Source organism: Vicugna pacos, chromosome 8, assembly GCF_048564905.1.
Source record: "Vicugna pacos chromosome 8, VicPac4, whole genome shotgun sequence".
Lineage (NCBI taxonomy): Eukaryota > Metazoa > Chordata > Mammalia > Artiodactyla > Camelidae > Vicugna > Vicugna pacos.
In genome coordinates, this window is record NC_132994.1 from 65,422,009 (window position 1) to 65,449,890 (window position 27,882).

Genomic DNA, 27,882 nt, shown 5'->3' on the forward strand with positions numbered 1-27,882 from the left:
TGTTTCTCATTTCTTTTAGGTTTCCCAATTCTCTTTCTAGAATACTTTATTGCAGCTATATTTTCACTTTTTCTCCCCTTCCTTTTAAATATTTTCATTTTAGCTTTCAGATTATATTTTCTTGAATTTACTTTATAAGACTGCTACTTCAAAGTATGCATAGAGAGAAAAATCAGTGTTTTGATGATTATTGACTTTATATTTCCAATTCCAATTGTCTGTCCTCTAAAAAAATATGTGTTGAAGATTGTAATTGTGAAACAGTTTATGTTACCCTTGTTTGGATCCTTTTGCTTAGAAAGACCTTTTTATCCATCCCATTTCAATTCCCTATATGGTATAAATCAAAATTATGAAAGCTTTTAAAACTAATGTTCATCGACTGGGACTTTGTGCTGTACACCAGAAATTGACACATTGTAATTGACTGTGCTTCAATTTTAAAAAAATATTAGTAATCTCTGAGGATGAATACCTACAGCTGAAATGTTAGAATGATTTTGACAGGTTTTTTGTAGTTGAAAATTGCCTTAAAGACACACAATTATTAAAAAATAAATTTTAAAAGTGTTCACTTAATTTTTAGTTCTATAAATATGTTCTTTCCTACTAGAGTCATGAATAAGGCAATAATGGTCTGTGTCACATTATTACTTAACACTTGTAATCCTGGCAAATGAAATCAGACCAGGGAAACAAAGATACATAAATATTAGCAAGGAAGAGTGATAAAGGCCGGATCACAGGGACACAAAGCCTGACCCACAATTCTAAAACCCCAAAAGCTCCAAAACACAAAAATATTTTAAAATTTGACAGCAGCAGAGTGCGTGATTAGCATGCATGAGATCCTGGGTTCAATCCCCAGTACCTCCATAAACAAACAAACAAACAAACTTAATTACCATTCCCCCCCAAAACAAAATTTAAAAAAAATACTTGTTTGGTACCAAATCTTGACCTAAAATGACATGAAGCTATTCAGCTTTCATTTACTCCCATCAGTGTTAGTATGCAAATATATCACTGCCTTTAATTACAGGGAACTTCCTGAGCCCCATCTTGGGGGATTTGGGGGGATTCTAAAATCTAAAATAATTCTGAATTCTGAAACACAAATGACCCCCAGGGCTTTGGGTAAAGGATTTTGTACCTGCAATATAGTGAATAGTGTCCAGGGATACCAAAAAGATAGAAATATGTACACAATCAAAATTGAGATAGCAAGATATTTGCACAGGAAAAACTGAAAGCTTTCAAATAAGCCTTTAAACCAATATATAGTCCTGGTCTGTACTGAAATGAAGAGATATATGACACTGCCTGGGAATATTTGTTTAGTATGTCAGTGGCCAGAATTGCACAGGATTATGTTTGATGGATAGAGCCTAAAATATAGAAGAGATGTGCTTGACAAGAAAGAGGAGCAATGAGTATTTGTAAGTCCTATATATTAGAGTTTTCCCATTGTAAGCATCAGAAACTTCACTTCAAGTCCGTGCTTGGCTGAGACTTTTTATTTTGGTCACTGGACTCTCTCTCCCGCCTCTCCCAGCTGGCTTTTTTCTCCATTGTTTCATGCTCTTTCCACATGGTGGGAAGGATGGCCATTGGAGGTGTTCCGTTTCCGATCCCTCCAGACTGCAATCCCAGAAGGGAAGAGAGAGATGGTCTCTCCATCTGCATCCATCTCAGTCCCTCAAAATGCTCTAACCTAGCCATGCTTGCATCTCAACCCATACCTGTCTTAAGGAGTGAGGAGCACGGACCAGCTGGAGTCACATCTTGAGCTCTGTAACTGACAACCACACTGTAGTCACATGAGATGGAACGAAAGCAATTACAAAAGCAAAGCGTGCTGGGGCCGATTCATTTTTTTTTAAAGGAATAAATGTGCATAGCCCACATGAGAATCTCCCTCCTAAGAAGAATCGCTTTGCTTTGCTGAGGAGGATATGCAGCCAGGAAGGGGGAGCTAAACTGTAGCAGTGGTCACAGCATGAGAACAGACGATGAAGGGCGTTAAGGAGCCCGGTCACTCTTTGGTCACAAGTGTTGATGTTTGTGCATCCGACACAGGGACAGTACTGACAGGTGGAGGTAGGACATGGCGTAGGAAGGAGCTTTGACAGTATCTCATGCTAAATTAGGTGAGTCTGAAGATGTTTAAAGGAACAGCTGGAAGGAATGGAACAGAGTAGGATAGACAGAAGGTGTAACATTGATCTGTGTGGATGATTCTGCCCCTGGCTGAGCCTGGGTTGAAATATTCTTCCGGTGAGTATTTTCTTTCTCCTTCTAAACATGAGAAATTTCTGGCTCCCTTCTGAACTGAGACAAGCTTGTGAGGACAGGCTTATGTTTGATGGATAAATCCCTGCCCTAAAATACAGAAGAGGTGCTTGATGGGGGGCAAAGGGGGTGGATCATTTATAATCCCTATGTATTAGACTCTTACAGTTATAAACATCAAAACCTCACTTAATATGAATTAAGTAAAAATTTAATCTATTGGCTCATTTAGAGAATTATTTAGAAGAAGCAGACTATAGCCATTTTCTGGTCAGGGATTGATCCTATCATAAATATGGCATTTTGGGACCAAGTATCATATATCCAAGCTGCAATAACCTTCTAAATAACTTGCTGAAAGTCACCCAGGGAATGATTTGTCGATGCTCCAGGAGAGGGAGGTGCAAAGGCAAAGAAACAGTGCCTCAAACTTCTCAGAATAATTAAGTTACAGTTGCTATTTGCAAGTCATTGCCGAGAAAATCTTCCAATAGATGCTACTTATTCAGTCATGTGTGCAAACCGAGATACTTCTTATATTAACATTGTAATTACATTTTGGATCATCCTTTGTTTTGCCCTTCAAGGACAAAGATTAAGTCTTAAATGTAGAAGTCAGAGAAAGAAAAGACACATTTCTCATGGCCTCGAGTAACCCTGATCTGCTGACTTAGACACACACAAAGCTGGGTAGAGTCCAGCTATAACCAACCCCCAATCCATTATCGCTTACTGAAGATTAAAGACAGGAGTGAATGAAACCCTTAATGTGCTGGGCATTTTACATAAATCATCTTCGAAATTCTCACAGCACTGAAAGGAAGCTCTCATCGTCTCTATTTTGATAAGCAAAATAAGGCTTGAGAAGATTCACCTGCTTTCCTGTGACCTTCCAGCCCAAAGGAAGTAACGCCAGGATTCTAAAGCTGAACTGTCTGGTTTCAATGCCTGGGCAAGACCGCGGTCTTGGCTTCATGCTGGGTGGTGTCTTTCAGGAATCATTAAGATGAGTAACACCTAGCTTTTGATTTCCTGTCACAAATCCTCCTCTCCTTACCCTATATAGATCAATGATCATCAAGATATAATGTAAAAAGCACAACCCAAGGAGCTGGGGATGCAAAAAAGAGTTGACTACAACTTTTGCCCATTGGAGGCTCACAGACTGGGGTAAGGGAACCCAAATATGAAGCAATAGGTAGGACTGGGCTGAGCATCCAGTGAGCAGAAAATGCTCTGGGGACACGACAGAGGCTATTAACTACAGGCCTCAAAGTCCATTTCCCCTTCCTTGGTGAGACAGCTCCTGCCCCTACTACAGCCATCCAGAATATAGACTAAATTTCTCAGCCTCTCTTGCAGCTTAGTGTGACTAAATTCCGTCCAGCGGAATGAAAGCAGAAATAACAAGTATAACCATTGATGGGAATTCTTAAAGGAAAAGACAATGTCCTGCTTCATCCCTTCAGCTCTCCTACCTGTTGGCACTTTGGCAGCCATCTTGAATCACGAGGCGGCTTTGGGAGTAAATCACTGGTGGCAGAGCTGCAAGGTCGGGGAAGCCCAGAGATCCAACTCCATGTGGCACAGCCTCTACTCTCGACTGCCAACCTTCACTCTTTCCCGTGGGAGAGAAGTAAGCTTCTATCTAGTCCCAGCCATTGTTATTTGGGGCTTCTGTCACTGCAGGCAAATTTAGTTCTAACTAACTGCTAATAGAGCACAGTTCTACTGCCACCATTACCACCCCCTCCCCAAATCCTACTGTGTGACCTTCAGCAAGTCACTTAGACTTTCCTAGGGTGGCTGGGAGAATCCAAAGAGATCAACCAAGGAGAGAGCAGGACAAAGCACTTAGGGATTTTAGTTGGCCTGTTATGACACAGTGTGGCGTTGGCTGGGGGAGGCGGGAGGGGTGGCGGGGAGGTGAGGGAGAAAAGAAAAAAGCTAAACACACAGAACTAATCAACTCACAATTTTCCTGAAGTGCTTAGGAATAGCATGTGTAGAGCAGCGTTTAAAATTGTGTAGCACACAAAAAAAATTACTTCATTAAATTAAAATAAATAAAATTGTGTAGCACAAACCTTAAGTTCTTTTAGAATTCAAAGAAGGAAAAAAACCTGTGTGCTGGAGTAAATGATTAAAGGTTTGATGAGGCAGATGAGGTATAAGCTGGGCATTAAGGAGTGAGTCCAATTTTGTCTCTAAATTGTGACTCTTTTGAGCTACAAGCTATAGAAACCCAATTCAACCCTGCTTTTTAAAAAAGTGGGCAGAGTGAGGGTTGGTGGTTGGTACATGTAATTAAAGAGGCAAGAAGTAAGCTCAGGGAAGGCTGGATCAAGACCAAATGATGTCATTAGGATGTGGTCTCAGCTCTGCTTTGGAACTCACTGCATTGTCATAAGGCAAGTGGTGGCATCTGGCAGCTGTGGATTTACAGCCTATTAGCTTAATAGCCCCGCCCCAGTGGAAACTACCTCCTTCCTTAGGGCTCAGAGAAGCCCTCAAGCTACCAGACTCCCTGAGACTGTGCTTATGTTGACCTGCCCATGTCCCCACCTCTGGTGGCGCATCCCACTCAAGCTGCATGGATTGAGGATTTGAGAAGAGTGATTGTCTAAAGCAAAAGTGAGTGCAAGTGGCAGGAGGAGGGAAATGGATGCTGGGGAGAATACTGTTCAAATTTTAGGGCAGGGAAGAGTGCCAGTTACATGAGTAGTTCCCTTTGCGAAACTCATCACGTTGACAATTATAATTTGTGTCATTTTCTGTATGTCCATGTACTTCAATGAAAAATTGGGTTCCCATGAAAATCTTAGTGAAAACCAGGAAGAAAAATGCCAAATAAAATAAAAATAGAAATGATTAAAAAAGAATGTTTAGAGCAGAGAAGAAGAAGAGCAAAGATGCAAAGTCTGACATGAGAGAAACAGAATGGGTTGAATGGAAGAGAAAACTCACGTAGACCAAGAAATGAGCTTCAGGGGCCCCTTCTTTCTCCCTGTATTAGTTTGGTAGGGCTGCCATAACAAAAGGGAGGGCTTACATAACAGGAATTGATTTTCTCACAGTTCTGGGAGCTGGAAGCCCAAGATCAAGGTGCTGGCTGGTTGGCTTCCTCCGAAGGTCTCTGTCCTTGGCTTGCAGGTGGCCTTGGCCTCCTGCTGCCTCTTCATGTGGCTGTCCCTCTGTTCACACATGTCCCTGGTGTCTCTTCCTTTTCTTATAATGGCACTAGTCATATTGGATGAGGACCCACTCATGAGACCTCATTTTAACCTAATCATCACTTTAAAGGCCTTATTTACAAATACAGTCACATTCTGAGGTACTGGGGTTAGGACTTCAACATATGAATTTGAAGGTGAGGGTGGGGACCCAGTTGAGTCTGAAATACTCACCGTTGTCAACAAGGACACTAAGGAAACTTATAGATCTTGGATTTCAACATATATTTATAGAAAAAGCAACGATTATAGATGAAAGGTACAGGCAGCCAGTTCCATGCGAACCTAAATCAGTAAAACCTGCCGTCTGGAAAGATTCATCTGTCCCCTAGAGAAAGAAGGCTTCTAGAATCCTCAGCCTTCTGGAATGGCTCTGAAATACACTGAATGTTTGTGTCCCTTCAAAATTCCTATGTTGAAACCTGATCACCGCTGTGATGTTATTTGGAGATGGGATCTTGGAGAGGTGATTTATTTGGCCCTCATGAGTGGGATTATTTCCCCTGAGAGCCTCTGCCATTGGGGGGACACAGCAAGAAGATGGGCATCTATGAACCAGGAAGCAGGCTGTCTCTGGACACCAAATGTGCTGACTCCTTGATCTTGGACTTTTCAGCCTCCAGAACTGTGAGATATAAATTTCTGTTGTTTATAAACCCTGCAGTCTATATGATTCTGTTATAGCAGCCAGAACAGTCTAAGGCTCTAAACCAGTGCGTAGCCAACACCAAGCAAGCAAACAAACCAAAGAATCCAACCAAGAGACTCACAAATCCAGGTGCACTTGCACAAATGCTTTGCAGTTAGTTATCTGTGGGGAAGGACAGTGAGAGTCCAGGCCCTACTGGGCAACACCAAGATGTACAGAGCAGGATAGGATGGAAGACCCAGCACCCAACAGAGTGCTCTGACCAGAGTAGATGCAGAGGAAGCAATGGCTAGACTGAATTTACTATAAAGAACAGAAAGAGGAAGAGAGAACCTCTACATTGTTGGTGAGTTGCCTTTATTTTAACAACAACCAAAGAGCAAAAATATCCTCAATGTCTAGGACAGTGGGGTGAAAGGGGAGGGGCAAAAGCCACCTGCACTTTTATTCAGAAGCTCTTGAAGCCCTAAGCGTGAAATAAGACACCTCCAGAATGCATCCAGAGAGGAGGGGAGGTGGGAGAAGGGGCAGGCAATGGATGATCTTCCTTGATCATCCAATCAGAGAGTAGGCTCTCCTTCAGGCTTCATCCATCATCTGTTAACTCCCTATCCTATTTATTTTTTTCTTAGTACTTATCACCATATGAAATTGTCTTCTATAATTGTTCAATTCCTTTTTTATAGTCTACCACCACCACCTCCAGACTATAAGCTCTAAAACAGAAGGCTCCTTTCGTGGTCCTCGCTGTGTTTTCAGTACCCTGGACAGTACCTAGCGCATAGTAGGCACTAAACAAACAAACAAACAAAAAAATTGTTGAATGAATAAAGGAGAAAGAGCAAAGGATATCAGAGATTTCAATAAAATAAAAGTGACTACACACAACTAGTTAATAACTCAGTGAATAGCTTGACAGTCCAGAATGCTTCATTCCGTAAATATGCATGATCAACATTTTTTTGTCAGAAAAATCTATGATGGCATTATGAAGAGCCAGCTTTAGTTGTTTCCTTGCTCTTTTGCAGTATTAATAGTAAAAACATAATCTCTTTGGTGACTTTAGTAAAAAGCTTTTTGTGTTTATCATATGCTTGCTGTGGTCTTTTATTTTCTGTTTTCTGATGCTTTGACGTCCAGCGCTTTGCTGATCTTGGAGGGATTGTCCCTCCAGGGCTAGGCAGGCAGGTCCTGGAGATGGTAAACAGCTTACCCATGAGTGTGCTTTTTAAATACAAACCAACTAATCCAAAGCCCATGCCCCAACACCTTCTTTATCAGGATCTCACACTCTAGGTCCCCATCCACCTGCCCTGATCACCCCAGGCCCAGATACCTGACATCTAGGGACAGCCCCTGTACCTCAGATCCCACTGAAATTATTCAAACCAATCTTGCTAACCGAAGTAATTTCAGGTGCTTCAGGAGAGGCTTGCCATGCCTCACCTGTTCCTTCCCACAGAATCCACAATAAAGGCTCCTGCCCACAGTTCCTCCCTCCCTCTCCAGTCCTGACCATCCCTGGTGCTACCCTGTGTGGACCACCCTGGTGTAGCATGCCTCTTTCTCTTGGGACTTGTGAGTAAAAAATTATATATTCGATGGCAATCATCTCCTGGCCTGTCAATCTTACTGTACCTCAGATTTTCTATGGATACACTATAGTTTAAAAACAAAACACCAGTTAAGATATGTTCAGTTGGAAGTAACAGAAAATCCAATTCAAATTGCCTTACGCCACAAAGGAGATGTGTTGTGAGTTGAGAATCAGGACAGCCTCCAGGGTTAGTTTGTTTCAGTCTCTGATGTCCTCGAGGCCTAAGGGTCTTCCAGTCTCTCACCTGCACTCTGCCGTACTGGCTCCATCCAGCAGCCTCAGGCCCACAGGCTTCCTAATTCAAGCAGAGGGAATGGGACCAGGTCTCTTTGGAAGCTCTCTCAGGAGAATGGGGCGGCTTCATCCCCAAGAGCCCCAGCAAACTTCTTTGCAAAATGGACATGTGTCCACCCCCAGCCAAGAATGAGATTATGTAGATGAGTTTGAACCTGAGCCATTTATCCTTCCTAGACTCAGGAGGGCAGTCGGCTTCCAGGAAGCACATGAGCTGCGTGGGGGAGGTGTGGGCTCCTGAATGGACGGACCCCGATTGGCAGAGTTACAGGAAAAGGGGAGTGGGTGTTGAGTGGTACCACGATGTCCAAGGCAATAATATGACAACAACAGAAGTGTGAAAAATAAAGAAGTGGCTCAAGGTGACAGTCTGTGTTGGGGTAAGAGGTAGTTTAAGAAGAGGGGATTAAACCTCTCACAGTTGCTGTAGGTAACACATTTGCAAGTAAAACCTATCTCTGATGACTTTCACTGCTATTAGAAGTGGACATCTTCACTTTTGTGAGATCTGATTCTGATTTTAACATGGCTGAATAAAGAAAAAAAGTTAAACTTATATTTTTCACTTCTATCTTACATTGGCCTGTCTTATCTTTTAAGGCTGTAAATTTGATGGGAAGAGAGGTCATATATTTTGTAGCATACTGGTATTTAAAACGTCAAGAAGCAAAAAAAATCAGGGTTACCATTTAGCCTGAGAATTTTAATGCCTGTTCATTGCTTTTCCTCAACAGTTTCTCTCATTTCACATGTATAAACAGATACTAGTGTCCCTGCCTGCCCTGCCCCCAGACACACACATCTAGTTCTGGGAAAGGCGTGACATCTAAACAGAAGCACAAATCTTTATTAAAGCATCAGAGTAAAGAAGGCTAATTTAATTAGTGTCTACTCTGGAAGGAATGGGGAAAAAAAACAACTGTAATGGAGAAAGGTTATTTGTGATCCGCATCTTGAAAAAACGTCTGCCTGATTTGTGTCTTTCTGCGGCTCTCAACAATGGAGGCTGTAACAGACACATTTCCAATCACCCAGCTTCTGTGGATTTATGCTCTCTTCCTGATTAAAACAGTAGCTCCCAGAAGGCAGTGCCTTTTAGCATGGCGAGCTATGGGATTTGCTAGACATTCTGCAGGCATTTATCATATTTATCACCAAATTAGAGATAATTGTGAGCAAAGAAGAAAAATTCACAAATTATACTACTGATTGGCCCAACTACAATTATTTTTAATATATGCATTTTGCTTTGACTTTTGCATTTGGTGAAGGTGATATATGGTAAGAAAACAGGACTAGCAAGCAACATTTCATTTGTTCCTTTTAACAAAAGCAGAGTGAGAAAATGGATCTGAGAGCACGTTGTTAAGTCCTAAAGCACAATGCAGACGTGAGTTATTGTTACTGATTCCATTCTTGGTTAAGCTTTACTTCAAAAAAAAAAAAGATAAGAAAAGAACTGCACAAGTTACTGGAAGGAATTCTAAATGCATGTGTACAATGACATTTGTAGCAGTGTGAGCCCCAAAGTGCAAATGTCCTACGTGGCCATTAACAGGATAGACATAGAAGATTCTTCAGTACCTAACTTCAAGTCAGAAAAAGCCTAAGCAATAAAATTAATATATATCAAAAAAGGATGTATTTCTTTTAAGTGATTTTTAGTTTCCCAGGGCTGCCATAACAAAGTACCATGGACTGGGTGGCTTCAAATGGCATAATTTCTCATCTGACACTTCTACAGGCTAGAGTCCAAAATCAGAGTGTTGTCCGAGCCAAGGCTCTAAGGACAAATCCTTTTCTGTCTCTGTCAAAGAGGTTGTCCCTAGCAATCCCTGGCATCACTAGGCCTGCAGACACATCACGACAATCTCTGCCTCTTTCTTCCCGGGGCTGTCTTCTTATAAGGACATCAGTTCTATTGGGTTCAGGGCCCACTCTACTCCAGTAAAACCTCTTCTTAATTAATCATATTTGCAATGACATAGCCAGAAGATGGCCAGCTGCAAGTCAGGAAATGCGCTCTTACCAGACACCAGATCTGCCAGCACATTAATCTTGGAATTCCCAGCCTCCAGAACCATGAGGAATAAATATTTGTTGCTCAAGCCATCCACTCTATGATAATTTGTTATAGCAGCTGAACTACGAATCCATGACAAATGAATAGTCCATTTTGTACCATTTGAACTTTTTACCATGTTCATGAACCTATTTAAAAATAGCAGTGTAAGAGTGGTACGTGATTAGGTACAAAACGGAGGAAATAAATGAGTATTACATATAAGTGGTGTCAGCATTCAGCAGATTTTTGAGAAGTGTCTATTAGGTGCCAGGCTTTGTTCTAGGCAATGGAGATGCAACTCAAAAAAACAGGCAAAATTCTCTGCTCTCTTGGGTCTCGGTGGGGAGACAATTAACAATAAAATGCACCTTATGTTCAGACAGTAATAAGCACTAAGAAGGAAAAATAAAGTATGGAAGGAAAATGCACGGTGTAAGGAGCTGAGTTAGAATCTTAGAGTGGCCTGGGAAGGCCCCAAGCAGGAGCCTTTGGCATAAATACCTGAAGGAAGCGAGCCTGGGGGAAGCTGCAGGAAGAGGAAATACAAAGACCCGAAGCAGAAGGAGCTTGTCTGGTTGTTAGGGGAAGAGCATGGGGCCAAAGAGGTTGCAAGGGAGGCAAGATGGGGCCAGGGGCAGCAGCCAGGTCCTAGGGATAACAGAAGCTCATCACACTGAAGACATAGAAGGGGGAATTGATTTTACCCTGAGTGATGTGGGAGCCCTTGGATGGTTCCAGCAGAGGGATGTAAGCAGACTTCAACATGACTGCTTTGCTGAGAACAGGCTGAGGAAAGTCAAGGGCAGAAGAAGAGAGACCCGCTGGGAATCTACTGGAAGAATCCAAGCAACAGATGATGTGGCCTGGACTGGGTTTGTGGCCATGGGGTGGGGAGGGGTGGTCATGTTCCAACTGTATACAGAAGGTAAAACCGATAGTTTTTCTGTTGCCAGAGCAGATTCAGGATGAGAGAGGAAAAGATGCGAGGGTGACCCTAAGGCTTTTGATCTGAGCAACTGAAAAAGATAGAGCTGTCATTAACTGAGATGGGGATACAACAGGAAGAGCAGGGAGTACAGTTTTTATATTAAGTCTGAAGCGAGAGATGAGGGTTGGGTAATAGCTCAGTGGTAGAGCACGTGCTTAACATGCATGAGGTCCTGGGTTTAATCCTTAGTACCTCCACTAAAAAAGAGCAAAATAAAATAAAATTTAAAATAGGATACTTAAAAAATAAAAATCTGAGGTAGCTATTAAACATCCAAGTGGAGGCACCAAAAAAAGCAAGCATGAGTCTGGAGTTCAGGGTAGCCGTCCAAGCTAGAGATACGCACTTTGGGGTCATTAGCACGTGAAAGGCATTTAAAACCACAGACTGTTGAAATCATGTAGGACATGAGCATAGATTTAAAAAAGCAAATGAATCTGGTCCCTGAGTCTGAGAAACTCATGGCACATCCAGGTGGAGACTGAAAATCCTAGAACAGCAATCTGTCTGAAAATACAGATTTGGAAGACATCCGCAAATAAGCAGGAGCTAAAAAATGGAAGGCAACACTTGGAAGTGCCAATGTTTACATTGGTGTAGAGCCAGGAAGTGCAGATTTGGGAGTGGACCCAGGGGGAGGGGAGAGGGGAGCCAGAAGAAAGGGGCGTCACGGTGGAGCCAGGGGAGGAGAAAGCTTCAAATAGGAGAAAAATACAATTCCTCAGAAAGATAGGAAGGATGCAAACTGAACGGGGACCACTGAATTTGGTAATTAGGAGGTTTTTGTTGACTTTAGAAGTCAGACTGCAGTGGATGGAGGAATGGATGGGAATTTAGCAGGGTAATATTATCTGAAAGGAAAATAAACTCTATCTTCTGGCTTAATAATATGTTTCAGGTTGATAAATCATGGTGCTGACCTCTTTTCTCTCCTCCTGTGCGATGTCTGGGCTCTCATTTAGTGCTTCCTTTTGGAGGACACCGGCCTTCCGGGTCTGTCTGAGAAGCGCAGCACTGGTGCGGATCTCTGCTCCTGAAATGCCCTTGTCCTTCCCGGGTTCAAACACTATCCAGGGCTCAGATCCCAGCCAATCTCCTCTTGAAAGTCTTCCCCCGTCCTCCCAGCTGCAAGTTATCTGTTCCTCCTCTGAATTTCTACAATATTTATCTCTTAGAGTACACTTTGCTTTAAACTTTCATTCTTTTTATTATAATTATGGGTGGGTTTGATTTTTTTTTTGTCTTTTTTTCTCTACTAGACTAAAAGCTTCAGACTGCATCCAAGATTGATTCACCTTGATATTCCCAAGAATATCATATTTCTTCATATTTACATCAGATAGTAATACTTAACAACAGGCTGGCTACTCAATAAATATTTGTTTAGTATATTAATAAAGGAAGACTAACTGGACCCAACAGAAGAACATTAAATAGAGTCCAACAATCTGATACCATGGTTATATCTTTAGAGTAAATGTTCTTTGCAGATGAAAAGAGGAGTTCTGAAGTCAACAGAAGCAAAATATTGAAAGCCAAACATCTAACCCAATTCAAAGTATCCGAAATGCAGGAAGTAAGGCAAATGTCAGCCAAGGGTGAAATTGCTATAGTCAATCATGTTATCGGTTGAACTATGTCTCCTCAAAATTCATATGTTGACACCATAACCCTGGGTACCTTGGAAAATGACTATATTTGGAGATAGAGCTTTTAAAGGCTGATTTAGGTGATGGAGTTAAAATGAGGCTATTAGGGTAAGCCTAGTCCAATCTGAGTGGTGCCCTTGTAAGAGGAGATTAGACACAGACATCAAGGGTGTGTGCACACACACACAAAAAAGACCATATAAGCAAGAGGCCTCTGAAGGAATCCAGCCACCTGACACCTTGATCTTGGACAATTGGTCTCCTCCAGAACTGTGAGAAAATAAACATCTGCTGTTTAAGGAACCCAGTTGATGACATTTTGTTACGGCAGCCTGAGCAGACTAATACACCATCGTAGTAAAGAGTCATGTTGTATGGAAAAAAGGCATGGTTTTGCAGTGGGACGGACTGAGGCTTAGTCTATTACTTTCTATGAGATTTTGAGCAAGTAACATTGCCTCTCCAAGCCAGTTCTCAAATCTCTACACTGAAGGCAATCATCTACACTATAGTCATAAGGGATATGTAGAAGATGTACATGCAGTACCTGAAACAGAAGGAGCATTCGGTGAAGGATAACTTTTTTTTTAATTGAAGTATAGTCAGTTCACACTGTTGTGTCAATTGCTAGTGTACAGCATAATGTTTCAGTCATACAGACACATACATATATTCCTTTTCATATTCTTTTTCATTATAGGTTACTACAAGATATTGAATAGAGTTCCCTGTGCTATATGGTAGAAACTTATTATTTATCTATTTTAAATATAGTAGCTGGTACCTGCAAATCTTGAACTCCCAATTTATCCCTTCCCAGGAAGGATAACTTTTGTTTCTTTTTTTAAAATTAATTTATTTTATTTGGGGGGGGGGGAATTAGATGTATTTATTTATTTTGATAGCAGTATTGGGGATCAATCCAGGACCTCCTGCATGCTAAGCATGCACTCTACCACTTGAGCTATATCCTCCGCCTGAATAACTCTTAATTGTCACAACAATGAATGGAATATTTCATAAGCATTAAAATGATTACTCTGAATATTGTAAGCCTTCTTATATTAAATGTGATATTTTTACTGATTAATTATTGCAAATGTATAGCTTAGGATACTTAATATCATATAATTAATAAATATTTATTTTAATATAATAAATTGTATACATAAATATAATATGTAATATAATATAATTAATATGATTTATTTATAATTTATTTAAATTTTTATTTATTTGAAAATTGTACTTTAAAAAACAAATATAATAAAATTGTAAATATATTATAAGTTAATAATACACTATTACATAAGAGACAACAAGATAAATATTATAAAACTCTGCCAGTTACAACTATATAAAAATTATGAAAACTTGGTGACAGGATTGAAAGACAACATGTAAGTGAGAATGTAGTTTTTAATGTTGAATCAGTTAGGACTCTTTGTTACAGGGTAAAAAACAGCTGAACTTGAGGTAATTTAGGCCAAAACTGAAATTTATTTGCTCCCAGATCCCAAGGAAGGATTGCGCAATGGAGCTGTAGAAGAGCAAGAATCCAGCTGGCGCAAAGGAAGGACCCAGGAATTTCAACATCTTCAGGACTCTCTTTTCATCCCTAGTTCCTCCTGTTGGCCTCACTCCTACTCACTACAATGGGCTTTGTCTACATGCAGAAACCATGGCTTCCCCAAGTCACACTTCTGCCTCCAAAGAGGGACTCCCTATCTTCCCTATTGTTGTTCAGCCAGCATGCACTGGTTATGGATCCCGACGACCACCTCTGGAATTAGGTTCCAATATCCCAGGAAGGAAATCATTGATATCACCTTCTGTTCAGTCAACCATAGGCAGGGAGCCAGGTCACGTACAAGCACGGCTGCCTCCACGAGAATCACAGGTTTGAAGTGATGGAAGGAGCAATTCCCAAGAACAGGGTTGATACTAGGCAGATTTTTTTTAAAAGTCTTCTATATGTGTAGTTATGGCTTTTATTTTCCAAAAGTTAAAATACAACAACTTTCAAAAGGAAAAGAAGAAACTGCGAGTACTGAAAATCATTTTTTCTATCTCAATTTTAATTCTGCTTTGTCTTAGAATGATTTTCAGGATCTCTGTTCAATTTATGCTTAAACAGGGTCACTATGTTTTGGAAGTCCTTGCAGAAACGAGGGAAAACTGACATCCAGCTTAGTGTCACCTTTAGCTCTCCCCTGATTGAGCATCAAAATAATTCGTTCATTTGATGATAGAACAGGTTCATATATGATGTATCCAATTTCCTCCAAGATTTTTAACATTTAGGTTGAATTTCATTTAATGTTATACCCATGCTTTAATTTCCCCAAGGCACCAACCAGAAAAAAAACAGGCCCCCATTTCACCACACAGACATAGCTAGATAAATCTCATCTTTTCCCTCAGCATATGCAGATAAAATTTTTAAAAGGTAAATTTGCATACAAATGCAAAAAATCTATTTTAAGATCTTATGTAAAGTCTTTTAGAAAGAGCTTCCAAATTCTTACTCTTGCATATCCCCCAGTAGCAGGAGATAATTTGACTGCTGAGACCTTCACAGAAGAGATGAGAAAAAAAAGCGATTAATTTCCGGACATGATTAATTTCATAGAATCTCAAGCTCATAATTGAGTGGTTGACTTCCAGGTCTTCCAGGTGCAACCACACCATGGAGAAATGATTTTAAAAGATGAAGAGTTAGTGCGAGCCTAATAAATTTTTCCGGCCGGCTCTCCAGATTCTCTCAATTTCCTATGTACTATTAAAGAGCAACACGTGTCTAGTGGTTCGAATGCTCTGGTAGTGCACCTGGGGACAGAAGCGACTGGATAACACAATAGGATCTGCCTAAGTGTCCAAACAGCAAGCAAACAAAAACGGAAATGGAAACCAGCTGAACAGAACAATCCCAGGGGAGCAGCCCTGACCCACAGCAAACCACTGCCACGGGGACAAAGATCACAGAAACTTCCAAAGGGTGCTCAGGGCACAATTCCTGCAGAAACCCTTGGGCTGTCTGTGGTTTGCTTCTTTCCTTAGCTTGTGGTGTTTGCAATGGGGCCTCATTCCCAGGCTTAAGAGTCTTCTGGCAATCCATAGGGCAAAGCATGGCAGGGGAAACACCCCACTGCTAGTTTTAAAGGAACGCTATCCTGATAAACACACTAAAAAGTAGAATTTAGAAATCGGGCCCAGTCCAACCTACCAGAGGAGTGGGACACTAAATGCAATAAAGAATTACACATTGGGGTCATTTTATAAATATTGGTTTAAAATTTCATTCATAGAGAATTAATTCAAAAGTTCACATGATTCCTTCAACACTTGTTTTTCACACTATAGTGGCACTTGTCTAGTTCTCCTTGGGGGAAGGTGTCTTGATCTTTCATAAGATGAAAGCACAGCCAGCGTAGATTTCCAATCAATACTTCAGAACATCGCATGCCTCCACACTTTAATTCCCTAAGTGTTTGGGAATTAAAGTCATTAATCTTTTTCTTTCTCTTTCTTTCTTTCTTTTTTTTTTAATCACAAGGGCCCTACTGGCATGGTGATCAGCAATTGTAGTCTAAAAAAAAAAAGAAAAAAAATTCTAGCACAGCTGCAAGAAAACAGACAAACAGAACAGCTGGAGAGACCTGCTCTATTTTCCATTTAGTTGGCAAAACAAAATTTCCTTTTGGAAAGAACTCCCCCTCCCCTACAAATCCACTTTCCTCTGCTACTTATTTCCTCTCTTTTCCTGTATCTTTTATTTAATTTTCTATTTCCTTAGTGTTGCTGTCTTTTTATTCCCTGGATATTTCCTTAATTTTTGTTCATTTAACAAATATCCACTGCAAGACTAATACTGGTCAAGGACCATGCTAGGCACTGTTTGGCCATATTAAGATAAATTAAACAAGAGTACTGACATCAAGAAGTTTATTATCCTAGTAGAGCATATGACTGGTACATAAATAAGTGTGAAAGGAGGTAAGGGACAAAGTAAATATAAAGTGACATAGAAACTCAGAAAGAGAGAGATTTCTTTCCAGCTTGAGGGTTCAGTGAAAGTTCACAGAGGAGGTGTGTCGATAAAGGACATTCTAGGCAGAAAAAAACAGCATGAAAAAAGGCGTGAAAACATGACAATAATTTCTAAAAACCATGGAGGGATTGAGCTTGACTAGAAAGGCAGTTCTTGAGGTGTGATCCCCAGACCATCAGCATCAGCATTACTGAGAACCTGTTAGACTTGTCAGTCCTCAAGCTCCATCCCAGACTTACTCTATCAAAAACCCTATGGTGGGACTCGGGAGTAGGAAGGGATAGACTGGGATTTCAAAATTGTAGAATAGATAAACAAGATTATACTGTATAGCACAGGGAAATATATACAAGATCTTATGGTAGCTCACAGAGAAAAAAAGTGACAATGAATATGTTCATGTATAACTGAAAAATTGTGCTCTATACTGGAATTTGACACATTGTAAAATGATTATAAGTCAATAAAAAATGTTTAAAAAAAAGCATTAAATAATAAAAAAAAAAACCCTATGGTGGTACTCAACAATCCATAGTGTAAACAGGCCCCCAGGAGATTGTGATGCGTATTCGAGTTTGAGAGTCACTGAATAAAGGTGGATGCACAAGAGGGTGCATGAGGTGGGAAATCAGCTTTAAAAGTGAGATTGGAAAAAACGGGACTACATCAAACTTAAAATGTTTTGTGCATCAAAGGATTCAATCAAGGGAGGGAAAAGGCAACCTACAGAATGGGAGAAAACACTTTCAAAGCATGTATCTGGTAAAACGTTAATATCCATAATATACAAAGGATTCCACAACTCAACAACAACAACAAAATCAAATAATCTGGTTAGAAAATGGGCAAAGGACTTGAATAGACGTTTTTCCAAAGTATATCACCCACAGGTAAAAGAAAATTAGTAAGTATCAGAGAAGTCAAGTCAAAATCACAATAAAACATCACCTCCCACCCATTAGGATGGCTACTATCAATGAGAGAGAGAGAGAGAAAATAACAACTGTTGGTGAAGACGCGGAGAAATTGGAAAGCCTATGCGCTATTTGTGGGATTTTAAAATGGCACAACCCCTATGGATACCAGTATGGAGGGCCCTCAAAAAATTAAAAATAGAAGTACCACAGCATCCAGCAATCCCAATTCTGTATATATCTCCAAAGGAATTGAAAACAGGATCTCTAAGAGAATTGTGCACACTCATGTTCATAGCAGCACTATTCACAATAGCCAAGAGGTAGAAGCAACCCAAGTACCTATTGTTGGATGAATGGACAAATAAAAATGTGATATATACATATAATGGAATATTACTCAGCCTTAAAAATCTAGGAAATCCTATCACCTGCTACACCATGGATGAACCTTGAGGATGTTATGCTAAGTAAAAATAAGCCAACAAAAAGACAAATACTGTATGATTACACTTACGTTAGGGATCTAAATAGTCAGATTCACAGAAACAGAAAGTTGAATGGTGGTTACCAGGGGCTGAGGGGAGGGGGGGAAAGGGAGTCGTTGTTTAATGTGTATGGAATTGCAGATTTGCAAAATGAAAATTTTCTGGAGATTTGTTTCACAACATAAATATATTTAACACTACTGAACTGTATGCTTAAAATTGGTTAAGATGGTAAATTTCATGTTACGTGTTTTTCATCATAATTTAAAAAAAAATAAAGTAAGCTTGGGATAATTGAGGGGCTTGGACCTTTCCCTCCTTTTCCTTCCTTTGGTCTATTAAAAGTCCATTAGTCCTTTCTTTTCCTGTCTTTGATCCTGAGTTTTTCTTTGTGGGAAATTTTGTTTTGTTTCATTTTGTTTGTGTTACTATTAATTCAACCTTCTATTTTGATTTTTCATTTCTTCCCGAATCAGTTTAGGTAGCTTGTATCTTTCTCAAAATTTGCCCATTTCATATAGATTATCTGACTTGCTGGTACACAGTTGTTCAAAATGCATATTTCCTTATCATTCTTTTTCTTTCTGAAAGGTCTAGAGTAGTGTTTCTTCTGTCATTCCTGATTTTAGTAATTTAAGTCTTCCCTCTTTTTCTCTGTCGGTCAAGCCAAAATTTTGTAAATTTTGTTGATCTTTTCAAAGATAAACTTTTGGTTTTGTTGATTTTCTCTATAATTTTTCTAACCTATATTTTATTTATTTACCTTATTATCTTTATCATATCCTTCCTTCTACTTGCTTTAGATTTAGTTGGCTCTTCTTTTTCTGGTGTCTTAAGGTGGAAGGTTAGATTATTGATTTGAAACCATCTTTATTTATTAGTATAGGATTTTGCTGCTATAAACTTCTCTCTAGTTAGTGCTTTTGCTGAATCCCATGAATTTAGTATGCTACGTTTTTATTTTCATTCATCTCCAAGTATTTTCTTATTTCATTTGTGATTTTGCTTTTATTTTATTGGTTATTTAGGAGTGTGTTAATCCCAAATTCCTTTTCATTATTGGTTTCTAATTTCATTCCATTGTAGTCAGAGAATATATTTTGTATGACTTCAGTCCTTTTACATTTTTAAGACTTGTTTTATGGCCTAGCAAATGACCTATCCTGGAGAATGTTCCATGTACACCTGAGAAGAATGTATATTCTGCAGCTGTTGGGTGGAGTGCTTATGTAGATTAATCTAATATCTGTCTGTTAGCTCTAAATGGTTTGTAGCCTTGTTTATTCTCCTACTTTCTTTTTGATCTCCTGTCTAGGTGCTCTATCTACTATTGAAAGCAGGGCACTGAAGCCTCCAACTATTATTGTTAAATTGTCTGTTTCTCCATTCATTTCTCTCAGTTTTTGCTTCATGTATTTTTAGGCTCTGTTGTTAAGTGCATATATGCTTATACATTAATTTGCTAGAGTTGCCATAACAAAAGAGCCCAGACTGAGTGGCTTCGTGTTCTAATCTCTTCTTAAAAAGACACCAGTCAAATACGATTAGGACGTACTCAAAAGGCCTCACTTTAACTTCATTACCCCTTTAAAGGCCCTATATCAAAATATATTCAATTCTGAGGTTCTGAGGGTTAGGGCTTTAAAATATAAATCGATGGGGTGGAGACACAATTTAGTCATAACAGTTTATAATTGTTATATCTCCTTGAGGGGTGTCTTTCTTTGTGTCTGATAATACTTTTTATCTTAAAGTCTATTTTTGTCTGATATTAGTATGCCATTCCAGCTCCTTTTTGGTTACTGCTTGTGTGGTTTATCTTTTTTCAGACTTTTACTTTCAACCTACTTGTGTCTCTGAATCTGAACTGTGTCTCCTGCGGACTGCAAATAGTTGGATCACTGGTTTTTTTTTTTTTCATCCATTCTAATATTTACCTTTTAACTTGAGTGTTTAATCCATTTATTTATATTTGATGTAATTACCAACGAAGGATTTATGTCTGTAATTTTGTCCTTTATTTCTATGTCTAATGTCTTTTTGTTCCTCTATTCTCCATACTGCTGTCTTGCATGTTAAATAATAATAATTAATAAATAAAGATCTCTAGTATATGATTTCAATTTCCTAGTTGTTTCTCTTAATAACTTTTAAAAAGCAATTTTCTTAGGAATTGCCCTGGGGATCAACATTAACATTAATTTATAATGGCCTTGTTTATATGAACACCAACTTAATTGTAACCATATACAAAATCATTGCTACTATATAGACCTGTTCTCTCCCCTTCTTTTTGTGCTGTTATTATTATACAAGTTACATTTTTATGCATTGTGTGCCCCGCAACACAGATCTGTAATTATTGCTGCATGCAGTTCTCCTTTAAATCAGACAGGAAAAGTGTTACAAACAAAAAATAAAGTTATGCCGTGCTTTATACCTTCATCAATGCCCTTTATTTCTCCATGTGAATTCAAATTACTTTCTAGTGTCCTTTCTTTTCAACTTGGCTCTAGGATTACCCTAGGGAGCTGAAATGGCACACTAGAACATAGGCCAGTTTTCTCATTACTTTTATGGAGAAGAGAATTTTCAGAGGCCCTTTCTCTGCCATTTTGGCTGATATTCTTTTTTTTTACCTTTGGAACCTGGGCGGAAGATTTGTTCCCTCTGCTCAATGCTGTCCATGTGGCCTGGGGCAATCCAGAAAACAGTGCTCAGGACAGTGTGTATAAAGCATACAAGGCAGTGCTCCTATCAGCGATTTATTTGTTTGTTTATTTGTTTATTTTGGTGGGGGAGGCAATTGGGTTTATTTTTATTTATTTAATGGTAGTAGGGAGTTGAACCCAGGACCATAGTATGCACTCTACCACTGAGCTGTACCCTCCCCTCCCCATCCAAAAGGACTTACCCTAAAGGTTTTCCTTGGCTTTGTGCTGGGGGCAGTTTTCATGAAACTCATCCCACACAAGGTCAGTCAGCTTTTCTTTCCTTCTTTCCCTTTTCCTCCACCCAGTCACTAAGATAAGGCAGGGTTGGCGCCCACCCGACTTGATTTGGTCATCACCTAGTCTGAATCAATTCAAGACCATGGTTCCTGCTGATATGGTGGCAAGAGCATCAATTTTAGGGTCAAGAAGAACTTGGTCTAAACCCAGCCATTCCATTCACTACCTGTGTCCCTGGAAAACCCCTTCACACAACTGAGCCTCAGTTTATTTTTCTGTAAAATGTGGGTAATAATATTTACCTTGGGAGTTCCTAAAAAGATTAAAAGAAGTAATGAATATATTTGAAGTGTCCAGCATTCTGCCATGCATATTATTGGTGCTTGAGAATAATAATTATGCCTCAATATTATCCAGGAAGGGTGAGTTTTATAGCCTTGTTTATAATCTTTTCTTTTATTAAAACCCATCTTACTCCCTGAAAGTCCTTTACATCTAACCTAAATTCCAGACTATATTTAGCTCCTTTGTTTTGGCCTTTGTTGAGAAAAAAAAAAAAGTAGCTGTGAACTCTCCTTACCATGACCCTTCACAGCTTGTTGTAAAGCAATCTCTTGGCCATGTTATTAATCCAGATATCTTTGGTCAGCTTGCTCGGCTCTTAGTCCCTTTATTCCTCCTTTGATGATCCTTTGCCCTCTTTTGTGCTTCTCTTTCTTCCATCTCTTCTTATGTGAATTACTTGATGTGTGTTATTAAGGTCACGGTCTGAGTCTCTGGGACTTGGATTCAGCTGTCAGCCCTCAGCCTCTTAGACAATTCGAGGCCAAGATGAAGCCGAACCCAGAGGCTGAGATGCTGCAAAAGAAACAAAGGCTGGATTTGATGGACAACTGGGACAGCTGGAGACAACAGAAACAGTTTCTTTAGAACTATTTTCCTGAGGTCAAAAAACCCGGGAAGTGGCGTAGGGTTAAGAAGTGTTCAGGAATAACTATAAACACCAGCCTCGCACACACATAAAACACGGGTCAGGAAATGCTGGGCCTATTTCATTATTTTTCACAAAAGATTCCCTCAGACTTTTCAGTCTCCTTTGCTAATAGATGCTTGCCCTGAATTCTATTCATTCTTTCTTCCTTCGTTTGTGTGGTTTTCATTATCTCCTCTACCCGATTGATTACGCACTTAATTGTCATATTCCTTCTCCTTCCTGGTTCCCTTGGCATTTTTCTGACTGGTCACTCTTGTCCTCATTATAAATCTTTCAAGGTCGTTTATTTGATATAATGGAAAGAATGAGATTTGGAATCTGACGGCTCAGCCACTGGGAGATGCACAAACTTGAACAAGTAACAATAGGCCTATTTCACAATTACCTCCCTGAGTTGTCAGAAAATAGGAAATGTTTATGTATATGCAAAATTGGGACATAGTAAGAACTCAAGAAATTAGAGCTGCTATTGCTCTTCTACAAAACCCATGCATTTAACTTGTCCACGTGTTTTTATTGGATACAGTGGGGTTATTTGACTATAAATAAGGACAACTAACACCTAGTCAGAGAAGCCTGTTCTTGGAGTTGGATTTTCAAGAATAAGGATGGGAGGGACTGAATCATTCACACGCTCCATTTCCCTCATGACTGATGGCCCAGCATTTTTGAGGATGAAGATTTAGACTATCTCTGCGGCAAAAATCGGGGTAGGTAATTTTCAGTATCCCCAGGCTCTGGCCAAACTATCCAGCCAGTTTAGTCTTATCACCCAACTTTTCATTAGAATCGTCTACAAAGTCGTTTTCTGTGGTTTTTTAATTTTAATTTTAATTTTAAAATTTAAAAGGTTAACCATTACCATTTTCTCTTTTTTCCTTTAATTTATTTGTTTATTTATTGGAGGATAAGATAATTAGATTTATTTATTCATTCATTCATTCATTTATGTATTAATGGTAGTACTGGGGATTGAACCCAGGACCTCATGCATGCTAAGCACACACTCAACCACTGAACTACACCCTCCTTCACCTTTTTTTGTTTTTACATAGCTCATGTTTAGAGAGTCTATGATTTTGGTCTGTGGCACAGCTCAGTTACCTGCATTTTTTAAAGGCTCCTGCGTGATTCTAGTTGCTTAGTTAGCTTTCCCAAATTGGGTAACTCAGCGATCCCTTGTCCCAGATGGTGGGTTTTTATCCCATCCTCCAGGCAAACTTTCCCAGCATCCTTAGCTTTGCACGAACTGGTTGTGTACTGCATACTAGCAGGCTCCTGACGCCAGAGCTCAACTGTTGTCCCTTGCAGTTAACAGTTGCAAAGTAAGTGGTTCCATCTGGAAGACAGAGTTTTTCTCAAAGGAAAGATTTTGCATTAAACCTTAAGCCACTTCCTCCTCCAGGAAGCCATCTCTGACAGCCTGGGCTCAGCTCAGGGCTCTTACTTCATACTTTGGAAATGCCCAGTACACCTCTCCAGTTTTGCACCTCCTGCAGTTGTTATTAAAATGATCCCCTTACAGATCTGCCTCTTTAGGGTCAGTGACTGTGCTATTTTCATCTTTGTGCCTACAGCACTAGACCAGTACCTGGGACACATTAAGTTCCCAATTATCTGCCCTTTACTAAGCCTCTGCTATGTGCCAAGTGCACAAAATTTCATCCTTCCATGAAGGGCTTTCTTAGTGAGGTCAAATCTGGGCCACTGACATGATTTGCATCATGCTCCTCCTTCTGAATTCTCTAGTTTGTCATCTCGTTTGTCATCCAAACCAGAAACCTGAGCTTCATCCTAGACTTTTTTTTTCTCCCTCCAGCTCATATCCAGCTAGTCATTCATGCCCTGTCCATGCTCCCTTCTGGAAATCTATCTGTCCCCTTCTATTGTGGCCTCATGGTCACTGTCTTAGTTTCCTGAAATTGTTCCCTCTCCACAGTCAAGCCCTCTTCCCATCTCTTCTTCTGAGAGCTAAAAACTCTTCAATGAAATGTCCTTCTATGAGGGATGAATAAACAAACTGTTCTATGTGCATACAACAGAACACTACCCAGTGATAAACAGGAAAAAGTACTGATATGTACGACAGCTTGGAGGAATCTCAAAGGCACTGGGCTAAATAACAGAAACAGGTCTCCAAAGTTTCTATATTATATGATTCCATTTATATGGCCTTCTCAAAAAGACAAAGTTATAGTGATGGAGAACAGATCAGTAGTTGCTGGTGGTTGGGGTGGGGGAAGGGTATGCCTACAAAGGGGCAACAGAAGGGAATTCAAGGCTGTGTAATAGGACCGTTCTGTATCTTGATAGTGGTGCTAGTTACATGAAACTCCACACGTGTTGAAATCCATAGCACTATATATCCCCCAAAAGGTCAATTTTTGATATGGTAATTTTTTAAAATAAAATTAAACAAATATAATAAAAATCCTATATGTTTCCAAATTTAATTAATGGAATATATATGTTAATAAATCTTAGAGATGCAAGAAACCAGAAACTCTTCAATGACTCCCCAAGGGCCATCTGAAAATGTCCTAACTCTTACAAGATCCATTATGATCTGACCCTGGCTTGCTTCTGGGGACCACCACTATAGCATGATATTCAGCCCTCACCTCCCCCCCACCACCCCCGGAACATACAGTATGTGCTCCAGTCCTGCCAATCTGCCCAAAGCCCCCAGACACACCAAGTGCTGTACACGCTTGTCCCTCTGTGGTCACCTTTCACATTCTCTTCCCCCTCATGTCCATGTGGCTGTCCATGACTCACCTTTCATCCTTTCACCATTTTGGATCCAGCCTGTAACCTGCTCAGGCTCACATTCCCCAGACCTCCCCCTTCCCGGCCCTTCCTCAGAAACCGGTGGGATCCCAGCCACATTTCCATCCATTTGTATCGTAATCCTCTGCTCATACTGCAGTCTCCCCACAGGATGTAAACTCCCAGAAGGCAGAAGCTGTTGCTTATAATGATATTTCCAGTGTTTAACCAAGACCTGGGAATAGACTGTTAGAGTTTGAGGGAGGAATGAATGAGTAAGTGTAAATGATGTTCTAACCTCATAGACAGGACCAAAACACGTTACTAGGGAATTTGAACATGATGTTTTCAATTATTCCATTGCCAGTCCTTCTATGGGGCTCCAAATACAGTGGCAACCTATTCAAGATAAATCTAAACAATTAGTGGGTAGATTTCCATCCATTTCTGAGTCCACGAAGGGGTCAGGGGTGGGAAGGAGGCATCAAGACTGATTGACTACATTCTATGTGTCAGGCACTCGGCACATATTCTCTTCTGTCCAGCCATTCTCACAGTCACCCTAGAAGCAGAGATTAACAGCCCCATTTACAATTGAGCAGCCAGGTTTTCGCAGCCCTGCCCAACCTTCCAGAGTCAGTAGGTGCTACAGCTGACACTGGAGCAGTAACAGTTTACCTATTGGGCCTTGCATCTTTCATCTCATGGAATCCTTTTAACAGTCTTGTGTGAACTGAGTGAATTATACCCCACTTCACAGATGAGAAAATAGAAAATGAAGACTTAGAGACAGGAAGTAGTTCCTCCAAAGTCTGCTGACAGTGAAGGGTGTGTTTTTTGGAGGGGAGGTAGAGTGGGGTGGTAATTAGGTTTATTTAGTTACTTACTTAATGGAGTTACTGGGGATTGAACCCAGGACTTCATGCATGTTAAGCAGACACTCTACAACTGAGCTATACCCCCTCCTCCCTGCAAAGGCTGTTCTTGGCCACAGTTTAACACCTCCTTGCCTTTCCACAGAATCTACACTCTTTGTACATAGACACCAACCCCCAAGAGTCGAGTGCCCCGTCTCACACGTACAATTCCTTTTTTTGTACTGCAACTGACTAGTGAGACTTACCCAGCGCAACAAGGAGGATCCCGGAAAATTTCGTGAATTCACATCACTGCTTTTATAACAATACAACCCTGCCAGCGTTGCTGATGAATAATGAATCCCTTCCACAAATGAAAGCACAAAGTCGTCGGAGCCATAGTTAATTTACCTAAGGGTAAACAGTCCTGTTGGTTTCAAAACATTTTGATTTAGAAATCACACTCATTCAAAGGGAGCATTTAAAATCATTGAAACCACACAGTGAGGACTTGCACATTATTAGATGTGAGTCTCAGTTATTCCATACATTTGAAAAAAATAAAACTTTATCCAGATTGAATTCAAGAGACCAAAAAAAACCCCCCAAAACCCAAAAACCTCAGTTATCTAGAATACTCCATAAGAAAAGGAGTTCGACACAACATTGTAAATTGACTATACTTCAATTTAAAAAAAGGCACCCAGACTTTCTAAAACAAAGCCAGTTGTGGCCTCCATTTACCTTCTGCTAGTCATCTTGTTAATTGCAATGCTTCCTCTCAAGATTTTGTTTGCATGAATTAGCCGTACTTTATCATGTCCAGAACATGCACTAACACAGACTGCACAGTGAAAGGTAAAAATCAAGAAATAAAAGGGGAAGGGACAGTAGAGGAGTCTTTTGAACTTCCAGTTCAGATTGGTCTGGGGAAGATCGTGACTAAGAATAGCTACACAGCGGGCTTGGTCAGAAGAGCCTGCAGGCGTTGGCAGATGAGGTGGATGCCTTCTGTTTTAAGGTTGCTTTCCGGTGGCTGCCACTTAACTGTAATTGAGACTGAGTTCAGGTTTATTTTTTGCTCTTTCCCTGCATCCTGCCCTTGTTCTCAATGAGCTTTTCCCCTGCCTGGTGCCCGCTCCACCTTCCTTTACCGAGGAGCCTGGCTCTCCCTGCAATCTGATGACGCTCCAGCTGGGCATCCGCTGGGCGCCTCTCTGTGTCACTGGCAAGTCAGCTTGCAGCCCACAGGTAGTGCTTCTGGAGGATCAGGTGAGGATGCCTTGACTTAGCACGGGGGGGATGTTCGTCAGATAAGGCACCTCTGGTTCCCGTGTGCAGCTTTACAGCAAAAAGTCCCTCGGTTTCCCATTGGAAATCAGCTACAAACACAAGCCCTGCGAGAATATTGGTATTGACTTCATCAAGATTCCATTCAGGATCTTCCTGCTGTTATTAAATTAAAAACCCCAACTGTAGCTTAGTCACATTTCCAGTTTTATCTAAGCTCCTAAGAAGAGCCTCAGGTTGGAGCATAAGTGAATGAACACTCTAGAAGGAAATGCTTTTTCCAGAACTTAACCCAAAAAGAGGCCATATGACCATTAGCTTTTCTGTATTTTTCCAGCTTAGTGCGTCCCTGGCAAAACATCCGTATAGTTTCTGCTGTTCTCTTAGATGCCCTTCCTTCTTTTCTTTCCTTTTGAGGTTACATAAGTTCCCCTTGAAGATATTACCAATTTATTTCAGCTTTTAAAATCCTTTCTTAGGGGGAGGATATAGCTCAGTGGTAGAATGCATGCTTAGCATACATGAGGTCCTGGGTTCAATCCTCAGTACCTCCAGTAAAAGAATGAATAAAACGAATTACCTCTCCCAAAATAAACAAAAAAATTTTAAGAATTTAAAAAAATCCTTAATTGATGATTAATTGAATGGAACAGAAAGGCAAATTACCTAATTTGACTGGAAGATGCCAGACTGCTAAACCAGCTCATCCCTGAGTGGAGAGCTCAGGCTGTCTGTCCCAGGAGACAGGGGAGGACTCGGAGACAATGGGGAATTCTTGTTTAGTGGGGACAGAATTTCAGT